The sequence below is a fragment of the Aythya marila genome (assembly GCF_965140915.1).
Source record: "Aythya marila genome assembly, chromosome: 4".
Taxonomy (NCBI): domain Eukaryota; kingdom Metazoa; phylum Chordata; class Aves; order Anseriformes; family Anatidae; genus Aythya; species Aythya marila.
Window position 1 is genome coordinate 53,601,723 of NC_139045.1, and position 9,802 is coordinate 53,611,524.

At 46.5% G+C, this 9,802-nt stretch overlaps 1 protein-coding gene across 5 annotated transcripts in view; it reads right to left on the reverse strand.

The window, feature by feature from the left end:
• Positions 1–5,109, reverse strand: part of TBC1D1 (TBC1 domain family member 1) — a 110,042-nt gene extending 104,933 nt beyond the window's left edge. For 2 of the 5 annotated variants that reach the window (XM_082760000.1, XM_082759998.1), the window contains exon 1: positions 4,310–4,523. The gene's annotated coding sequence lies outside the window, so the exon portion shown is untranslated. Of the gene's footprint in view, positions 1–4,309; positions 4,524–4,832 lie in introns of those variants that run through there. The other 3 variants (XM_082760002.1, XM_082760001.1, XM_082759999.1) reach the window with 2 other exon arrangements.
• Positions 5,110–9,802: the final 4,693 nt, after the last annotated feature.

Sequence of the window (9,802 nt, forward strand, 5' to 3'; positions counted from 1 at the left end):
GATGACTGATTAGCCACATCCTCTTTGTAACCATATTTCTCAACTGGTTTCTCAGAACTCTTTTTGCTTTTGTTTTAGAAGAAAACAAATAAAGTACATGTAAAAATACAAAGTTATTGTCATTTAAGTCAACTTCTTAAGGAAGAGAAGTTTCCTTGGAAGCACCATCATTTACCACGCTTTTTTACCCTAGGCCTACAAAGAGCTGCAGCCCCAAATAGGATTAAATATCACAGCATAATACATCATTCTGAGCTCCAGCTACAAGGACCAAACAATATTTTAAATAAACAGGTCAATACTCTGTCATACTTCAACAAACACTGTGCTGTTGGAATGTATTTCATATAAATGCAAAGCTTCTTGGCATCCATCTCTTCTCAACAAAATAAACACCTTGCAAAGTTGACAACATAAATACTCTGGTCTCTGCATTTGGTATTTCTAAAGAAAAACAGTTGATACTAAATCAAAACAGTGGACTAGAAGTTAGAATGTTTTCTAGGAGAGGGGCTAAAAGTGCAGCTTCTCAGAGCACAGATTTAGCAGCACTAAGAGGTCTCCAGACCAAGCCCCCTGCACTCCGGACCACACAGTTCTGCACGTTTTCTCCCTTTTCCCTGCCATTTATGCTCCTGCTGCCACCTTTATCTTAATTTACACGCAAATCCCACCAGAAATTATACCCATTGCACATTGCTCAGGTTAAAATCCTTTACGTTCACACCGAGGACTAAGGTTGCACTTCGAGTATTTATGTCCTTGATGAATTTAGACCTAAAAATAGTTCTGATCACCTCCACAGGCCTATTCCTAGCCATGAAATTTAGCCCACCTTATAACTGAAGAGTGGCTGTGCCTTGAGCCCGTCTGTTTGCCCTGACACCACAGCACCTCCACCCTCCTCTGGGTGCTGCCACCCAGCTCATCCCCCATGAAACGTGACACTGCAGTACAGTGACATGAATAAAAGCAGTAAAAAAATGAAATTCAGTGTATTGCATGTTGGATTCAAAACTGTCTCTCCCAGCATTAATTTTATTTTTTTGTCGCAGAATTATGCCTAACAAACCCAGTACCACCTTCTGTACTTGGAGACAGCAGATTTAGCACTAACACAAAAGATGCACATGAGAACATGGGTGCTCTCTGCCCTCAACTTCTCCTTCCCCACAATCAACTCAACCACTTTGCACAAGAGAGGAGCAGGCTTAGATAGCACACAAGACAATGCTGATAGGCCTGCTCTGATACTGTGTTTAAAAACCACATATTTCAGGCTCTCTTAATTTCCCACATTCGGTTGCATTCTCACCTTTTTACAACACCAGAAAATAAAAGGGATGCCACCAGCAAGAAGCCAGCGTGATGGCAGGACAGTTTGAAGGCAAGAGCTACAAAAATCAGTACTCAACCCTCTGGAGCCCAGGCTGTCTCTGCAGGAAGGTACGTGGCTAAGCAGCCGTGCATCACGCAGGACAGCAGTTCTCAAAACTCGCCTCATCCCAAGAGAGCTAAGACTTGATCATGAGGACAAGGTGAAGACTTTGTGTGTAGTTTGGTTAGATGAGGTCAGGGTCAGCTTTGAGGTTAGGAAGGAAAATCCTTTTGGGTACAGAGAACAGGCTGTACAGTGAACCTATATGGTTAATGTGCATTGTTTCCAGTGTGGGGCAATAAAAATTACCTTTTTGCTGCTGGAAAGAGTCCGGACAGCTTTGGGATGGACTCAGGCTAATACAGAAAACCACATAAAGAGGGGAGAGACTGTCCTGAACTTCAAGTACATACACGAACCAAGGAAAGCAGGAACTGCAACAGTGGTTAAGAGCTATCCTACAACCTTTGTTTCTCCTGGCCTAGGCTAAATTCGATGCAGAAGCAGCCAGAAGTCCCAGACACACATCAGAAGTGCTGAGTTCACACTGTGCCAAGGCAGGCAGCAGTCAGGGCTTCTGCACATCAGTGATGAAACCAGGAGTTTGGCCTGGGGGCTGCTGAACAAAGACCCCCGCTTCCTCAGCCTTTGCAGTTCATCCAAGACAACCGTACAGTTACCCTGCATCAAGCTGCTGACAGCACAGTCTCTGTAGGTCCATTTTCTGCTTCCCCTTGAAGAAGCCAAGCAACACTTCCAGCCACGCAGCAAGGTCCCGTGAAGAACAGCTGGTCCCAGAGAACACAGATTTGTTCAGCTCTTCCCTGCAGGGCATTAGCGCTGAGCCCTCCCGACAAATGGAACCAGAGGCACTGGTACTGGCTGCACTTCACCACTGATTATTTTAGCAGAAATATCATCCCAGTCGAGGATTATGAGGAGCCCTGGCCTGCAGCCAGAACTCTGGAAAGCAAGCCAGAATGAAATACCACTCCTCTCCCTCCCTCTGATCCCTAACCGAGATTTACATTGGCTTCACTCATGCTGACAGATTTTTCTATCCACCTAGCAGGAAATGCAGAAGAATACAAATTGGAGCATGTATTAGGCATGTCGTGATATGGACACTGCTGAGAAGGGGTCCTTCTACATCGCCACGTGAAACAAATCTCTCTGTTGGTGTCACAGCACAGCATCCATTAGGTCGCTCTCTGGGGCAGCTGGTTGTGAGCCCCATCTTCCTTCTTGCAGCTTCAACCAACACTTCTGGCTTGTTTTCTCTAGAGAAGTAAGGCCATTTAGGTATCATGCTACAGGTTGCCTTAAGTTTTCAAATAGCTCTAATTTAACCCAAACTGGCATTGGAATCACAAAGTGCTCTTCCTTTACAAGGTTGTTCTTTTTATCTGACAGTCGCTTACTACGTGCTGTTTCCTCCTGGAACCACTTGTTGTGAGTAACATCATGTACAAATCCAGAAGTCAGTTTGCCTCACAAGTTATTTTTAATTTCCATTCTTTATTCACATGCTTGCATTAAATGCTGACTTTTTAAGGAGTCTTTTCGATGCCTTCAGCAGCTTCGGACATGACCCTGAATAATGTTCTGCCACGTACTCCAAGCAAATTGTTTGGTTTTGTGGAAATAAGCACACCTAAAAGTATTTGCCTATACAGCCAGCATTTATTTCACCCCTTAAACAGGTTATAAGCAATTAAGTAGATTAATAGCAAGGAAAGAGTAAAGCAAAATGGTAATATATTCTGAATTATAAACATGCAATCACCTATCAAATGAAGAAAACAGCTTCCCATTCCCAGCCTTGACATCTGTTGCTACTTCCCCAGTACAGCCCACAGAAAGTGATATTGTAATGACTGAGGTTGGACCTTGGATGTTTCTGAGCCAGCCTCACGCTGACCTGACCAAAATTAGGCTGCCCTACCGCTGCAGTGCAATTAAGCAAATCTTTGTAACAGAAAGCTCCCTGTGTCAATTGCCTCCTGAACGCCGCTCCATTTCATTCAATTGCATCTCTACAGCCAAACTCCTCGCATCCAATTTTTCAGGTAACCAAATTATGGAGCAAAAGAAGTGCCAAGAGGTCCATATACCATTGAATCTGTTCAGCCTTCCTGCCAACCTGCCATTTTCCTCACCTGCACGTATTTCTGCCTTTGCATGTTACCTGTGACTTCCAGCGTTTACACAAACCGAGCTGTGCTGATTTCCCATCTCATCCCTTGCAAGCGTTAAAGGCATAAGCTCATTCACCGGGTCAGCAGTGTCTGTGCTTTATGGAGTGTCCATTTTATTAATTTTGGCCCTGGATGTCCCGCTCAGCCTCTGGTGCGGGCAGCAGCACCTCTCCCACGAAGGCTCCTGCAGCAGCCGGCCCCAGCGCCCACACACAGCACACGAGCGAGGTCTCAGCCTCTCCTACCCCCTCTATAAATAACCACACGGCTCCTACCCCTCAGGAACACCTCACCAGGAGCTCATTCCTTCGTTAAGTTAAAACTTCAGGTTTAAGGGGCAGAAAGGCTGGGGGTGAACCCCAGCCACAAAGCTTTGGCGTTACCCTCCGGGGGCGAGTCGCTGTGGGGCTGCTCCGGGCAGGACCGGGCTGTGGCAGAGTTACACCGAGGCGTCCCGCAGTGAAGGACGAGGAAGGAGGAGGAAGGAGGAGGAAGAGAGTTACACCCAGCCCCCAGCACTGCCTTAACTCAGCCCAGCCGAGCGGCTCGGGGCGTCCGCGGGGAGCAGCCGGGTGCCCGCAGCCCCGCGGGGGGGACATTTTGGCAGCCCTCTGGGGGCGGCTCGCCCGCACTCCTGCTCTTCCTCCCAGCCGCCCTTCTCCTCCTCCTCCCAGCCCAGCAGCGAGCAGCCTTCCCCCCGCACCCCCGGTCCCTCAGCGGGGCCGCCTCTTACCGCCACCGCCGCCACAGGATGTGCTCGCTGCGAGGAGGCTGCGCCGCCCGCCCGCTGCCGCTGAGGGGAGAGGGCAGAGCCGCCAAGGGGCTGAGGGAGGGCTCGGCAGGGGGCAGGAGGCTCCCGAGATGGCTCCCGGTGGCCGCCGCCTGCTGGTACCGCCCGGGGAGAGGCGAGCCCGGGGCCGCCCGCACCTGAGGCGGGCAGGGCAGGGCCGGGCCGAGGCTCCGCAGCCGCCTCTCGCCGCCTCCCGCTGCAGCCTCCGAGGGTAAAAATAGCAGCGGGGCGGGGAGCAGGGGGGTGGCGGCCCCCAGAGGGCAGAGCTGAGGGGTCAGGGAGGTTTATGGGGGGTTAGAGGGACTCAGGTGGGTGCGAAGTGACCACAAGTTGCAGCGCTTGGAGGGGCTGTGGAAGGAAATCGCCTCAGGGAGCCGGGCCCGGCGCTGTGTGCGAGCCCTGGAGGCAGCAGCAGGACCCCCCCCCCGCCCAGGTCCCAGCACAGCCCCGAGCCTCTCAGCCTCACCTCCTCGCCCCTGACAGCAGCTGGGCCTTGTGCTGCTAGCCCGCCTCAGCAATTAGGGGTCCGGGGACTTAATTACGCTGCTCTCCAGATGGCCGAGGCACCCTGCGTCCTGGCTCTGGCTCTGCAGCCCGCTCTGGCTCTCAATTAATTCCGGCTCTTCTTGGCACTGAGGCGGCTGGTTTGCTTGCGTTTAAGTAAGTGGAATCAAAGCTTGCTCCGGAAAATTTGCTCCACTGCTAACGTGCGCTGCTCCATGAGGGAAGTAATTAAGTAGGCTGTCAAATCCTAGCGCAGCGTTTCCTCAGATTATGACAAACAAGCCGCGGTTCGGTCCCTAAGCACATCCCTTACTTGCTAAGAGCGCAGTGGTTGTATCTACATGACTTCTGCTTGCTCTGTGTACTTTTATAGGATTGATGATGTGTGGGTGAAAGTATGAAAGCAGCAGCTTGCTCGGAGCAGTTGTTCCCAGTCTGTACTTTGTTCGTGGCTTGCTGCTCCTCCTTCAGACGCAGGGTTCAGACACAGGAGCACCTCGTGCTTTCAGTGGCATCCCCAAGGAATGCCACCCCTGCAAGCCTCGCCAGTCTCGTGTCTTCAAGCCATCACAGCTAAGGACAATGGTACGTAGAGCTACCAGCTGCCAACCTTAGCACCTGAGACAAGTCCTTTTACTTGCTTTAAGCCTGCAGCCTGAGCATTTCATGCCCCTAGTAGTCAATCATGTTATGGAAGACAACAAACTGCAATCCCCAATTACACAGCTCCAGCACTTTGGCCAAGACTAACATAATCCCAGGTTATCAAACTGGGATTTTAGGAAGACTTTTTTTTACAGCTTTTGCCTTTCAGAAGGTGATAATGAAACAGATAAGGATCCTACAAGGCTATTTCTTCCTGCTTGGAAAAGCCCTGATCATCAACAGAAGTATAGAGCACCACAAATACAAATCCTCTCTTCATTCTCCTCCTGGATAGCTGGGAAAGAAGTTGGACCGTGACTGATCTCATTCACAGGGGTCTCTTTTACTTTTTCTATTATTCTTAGCTCATGAGTTTTAATTCTTTGCCTTGCATGTTTTTTGTCAAATTACTTAAGCTAGAGTATTTCATGCGCAAAGTGAAATGCCTCTGATAAGAACTATACTTACATTGGTTTAATAGTTTAATCTACTCTAGTTTTTTCAAAACTAATTTAAAAGTCCACGTAACAAAAATTCTATGAGATACCTAAAATGATGCAGAGAAATAGGGTTGTGCATTAAGTCACCTTCTGTTTCTGGTTTTAGCACCTTTCCCAGGGCTGCAAGATATGGTTCACCATCCTCATGATATAACAGCTGCGCTTTCCTGCAGATAAGTATTTGCATACTGTATTTGAAGAACAAAAAGATCGTTCTGGCTTGTACATCTGTGACACATTTACCCAGGATGCAGGAAGACCATTTTGTTTTCTGCTTGGACTGAGTAGAACGTTCGACCTACTTTCCATGGAAGTTTCCTAATGATGAACCTCAAGGATACATTGGACAGCATTCCTTCTCCCTATTTCCTGCTGAAATGGTAAAGTTATAGGGGAAAAAAAAAGTTTGATTTGTGAAAACAAGAAGAAAACTAGAAGGGGGTCATAGGTTCGAATCCATGAGAAGTAAATGCTTCCATGCGTTCCAGGAACATGTAATATACCAAAGCAGAATCTCTGTATTCAGGTGAAAGCTCTGAACACCAGACTTCCTAATTTTGTTTGGTTTTCTGAAATGGTAAATCTTTGTGTATGTGTGTTGTTTATTTTTTTTTTTTCCTTAAAGACTAAGGAAGAGAAGCATCTGGTCATTTGATCCTAGCTGAGGTAGGTTTGTAGACCAGCACGAAGCAGATCAGTGAAATTTATGCTGAATACATATGCACAGGGGGAGAGGCAGAACTTTGGGCAGCTGTGATTGTGGATTCACCCTTTAAAGCACGACTAAGCAAACAGGAAGTCTAAAGTTTCCACCCAAGGTACTTTCAGAGCTGAAGTTCCTCCACAGTTAGCCAACAGCTGAGCAGTAACAATCTGGATTATGACTGAGAAGGTGGGTACCTATGCTGTGCTTGCATTAGAAATGTCTATACTTTCCCCCTAGGTAATCATATTAATCAATTTGTAGTTCTATTATTAAAAAAGAAAAAAAAGTCCAAGTCTTTATTTGTGATTTGTTTTGTGTGCATCAATTTAGTACCTCATTAAGGACCTGACACTCTTTTGTAGTCCTTTGACTTAAATGAGCTCCTGATAAAGTACGACATTCTTGTCCAATGACACTGTATCTCCAGACACTCTCTATACATGGTTCCAGACATTCCATAAACAAAATTTATTGGAATGAATTGTTTACTATGTCATGTTTGCCTGATTAATATTCTGTAAAAATGCGTGACAGCCACTTTTCTCGGTGGTTATCTTCCTAGACAAGAGGCTTTCTGTTACCAGTCATCATGAGTAAAGTGTCATGAAAGAGCTGAGTGACTGTTACAGATCCTGCCTGCAGCCCTTTCAGATTTCATGATAAATCCTCCCTCCCCTTTACTCCCCTAAATACATCTGCAAATGACTTACCAGCGATTGTGTGAGCATTTCAAGCTTTTCCTTTTGTTTGGGAGCTGCTGTTGCTATGCCACCACCATTCGTATTGCCTTTTATTTAGGTGGATGTTAGAAGATGATTAGATAGTTTAATAGGCTCACCCCGTTATGCACAATGTTCTGGTGGTGCGTGGCCTCATTTCGGTGACCTGGCAATTGCTATTCAAAAGAGAAGTGTTGGCTTCCACTTGGAAGTTGGACAGGAACACTATCCTTGATGCATTTGTGTACTTATGTAGTACAAAAGATGAAGATTACCTTTGATTTATTAAGTACTTGTGGGCAGAGAACAGTTTTGTTGGTGATGATTATTTACAATTAATGTTTATATTTGACATAACGTGTGGCATCCAGGTGCCCTCCACTACGGTGTCCTAAAAGTCCCTAATCTTGTAAAGATTTATGTGGGTGCTTAACAAATGGTCCTGCCCTGTTTAATGTCACTGCTCACAGTGGCTGTTAAGCTAGGATGTAAGGTTTGCGTATCGCTGGTGTGTCAAAATAAAAAGCACAAGCACCAGAACTTTGGAAAGCAATAGCAAGCAGGAAGTTTATGAAAATGTTGTAAACAAATTAGTTACAGATTTAAACATACTTTATGAATACGAGAATAATTGCTTATCTATTAAATTTTTATAGTGAATTCCAGTTGTCCCTGGCTGGTTGGTTGTTATACAGCAAAAGTCTCAAATAAATCCTTCTACAACCCAAGTACAGTACTTGTATTTTTCATGCCATGCTGTGGATGAAGTTCACAGCCTGCAAGGAAGATGAAATGTGTTTGCTTACTTCTGTCTGAACTGTTTCATAAGGTTTACTGAAATAAAAATGAAAATAAATTCAAGGGTGGTTTTAAGCTGTGACTAGTAAACAAACGAATTACCTTCAAGTGAAATACATCAGTCTAGCCTTACAGCATTGCCCTGCTTTTATTCTTATGGCAGAGTTGTAAGTACTGGGGTAATTTCTCCTTAGTCAACAGGCATTTCCTCCCCACCCCCACAGGCACGATTTCCTACTGGATCAAATGTTTACAGCTGGTGTTGACTTTTATTAGAACGATGAGTATTCATCTGTTATACAAATCAGGCTGGTTTTACATGCTTTTGGTAACTCAGGGATGCGTCTCTCTCTGGAAGCAGCCAGGAGTTCCCTGACACTTGGGCTCCGTCCAGACTCCAAGCGTTCTTTATTCCTGTCTTGGCAATTGCCATTTCTGGATAAAACATTAGTGCCTCTGCTCCGAGTTCAAGGGTGGTTGCTCGCAAATTACGTTTGTCTGGTTTTTAATGACTGTCCTGGGACTAATCATCGCTGTATTGTCTAAATTGGCTTCGTTACTTTACACACCCCTTTGATGGAGGAATGAGACCTGCCGTGAAACGGTTCAAGCTCAGCGCCCATTCCAGTGCCCAATGCTGACTGCTCTTGGGTGTATTCCTATTGCTTACGGTACAGTTCTTCAGTGCAGCTCTAGATCCTCTTCCTCTAATGCAAGACAGACCCCACTGACAGTAAGTTTCATCTTGTAATTCTGCAATTTGTAATTGTTCCATCAACTTGAGAAAACAGTGTTTTTATTCCTCCACCCCCAAGAGGTTTAAATTTCTGTTTTGAACAGAGCAGGGAATGGAGCAAGCAAATTCCCTGCCCCTGGGAAGCCAGGATGATATGGTCAAGAGGATGGTCGAGCCTGTATCTGTAAATCAGTCCCACTGTGCAGAGGTAACCAGCTCAGGGGATCAGTTAGGTGGAAGATGAGGGAGGAACAAGGAGGTTCTCCACTAAAGGATGGTGACAATGGTGGTCCCACCATAAGCATGATGGCAGAACCAGGCACCCACTCACCCCAAGAATCCCAGCACGGTCAGGGACTGCCTGCCCACGAGAGCTGAACTGGCTGGGAGATCTCGGGGCAGGACAGACGTAGCAATTAGCACGTGTAGCTGGAACTCTGCCATGGAGATCCTCCCCCAAATAACAGCATCAGCTCTGTGGAATCTCAGCCTGTCATGGGAAGCTGAGCAACAGAGCTGACCATCTGGATCTCCTTAGCATCCCTCAGGACCGAGGCACCTGGCGGACTCTGGCCAAGGCTGAATACAGATGGCTTTCCTAGAGAGAAAAAACGCTAGCTAAAGCCAGGTGTGTGCTTGGCATGTAAATGCAGATGTGAAAAAAAAAACACCTCTCTAGCCTATGTAGATATTCAGATAAACACAGAAAATAATTACGATAAATAAGTAATCAGGCCCTCTAACCCTACTGTGTTCAGATCTTCCCCATGAATTCAGGAAAGAGTCCTTTGTCACATTCTGTAACAAAAGGAATGCAAGACTTGCTGC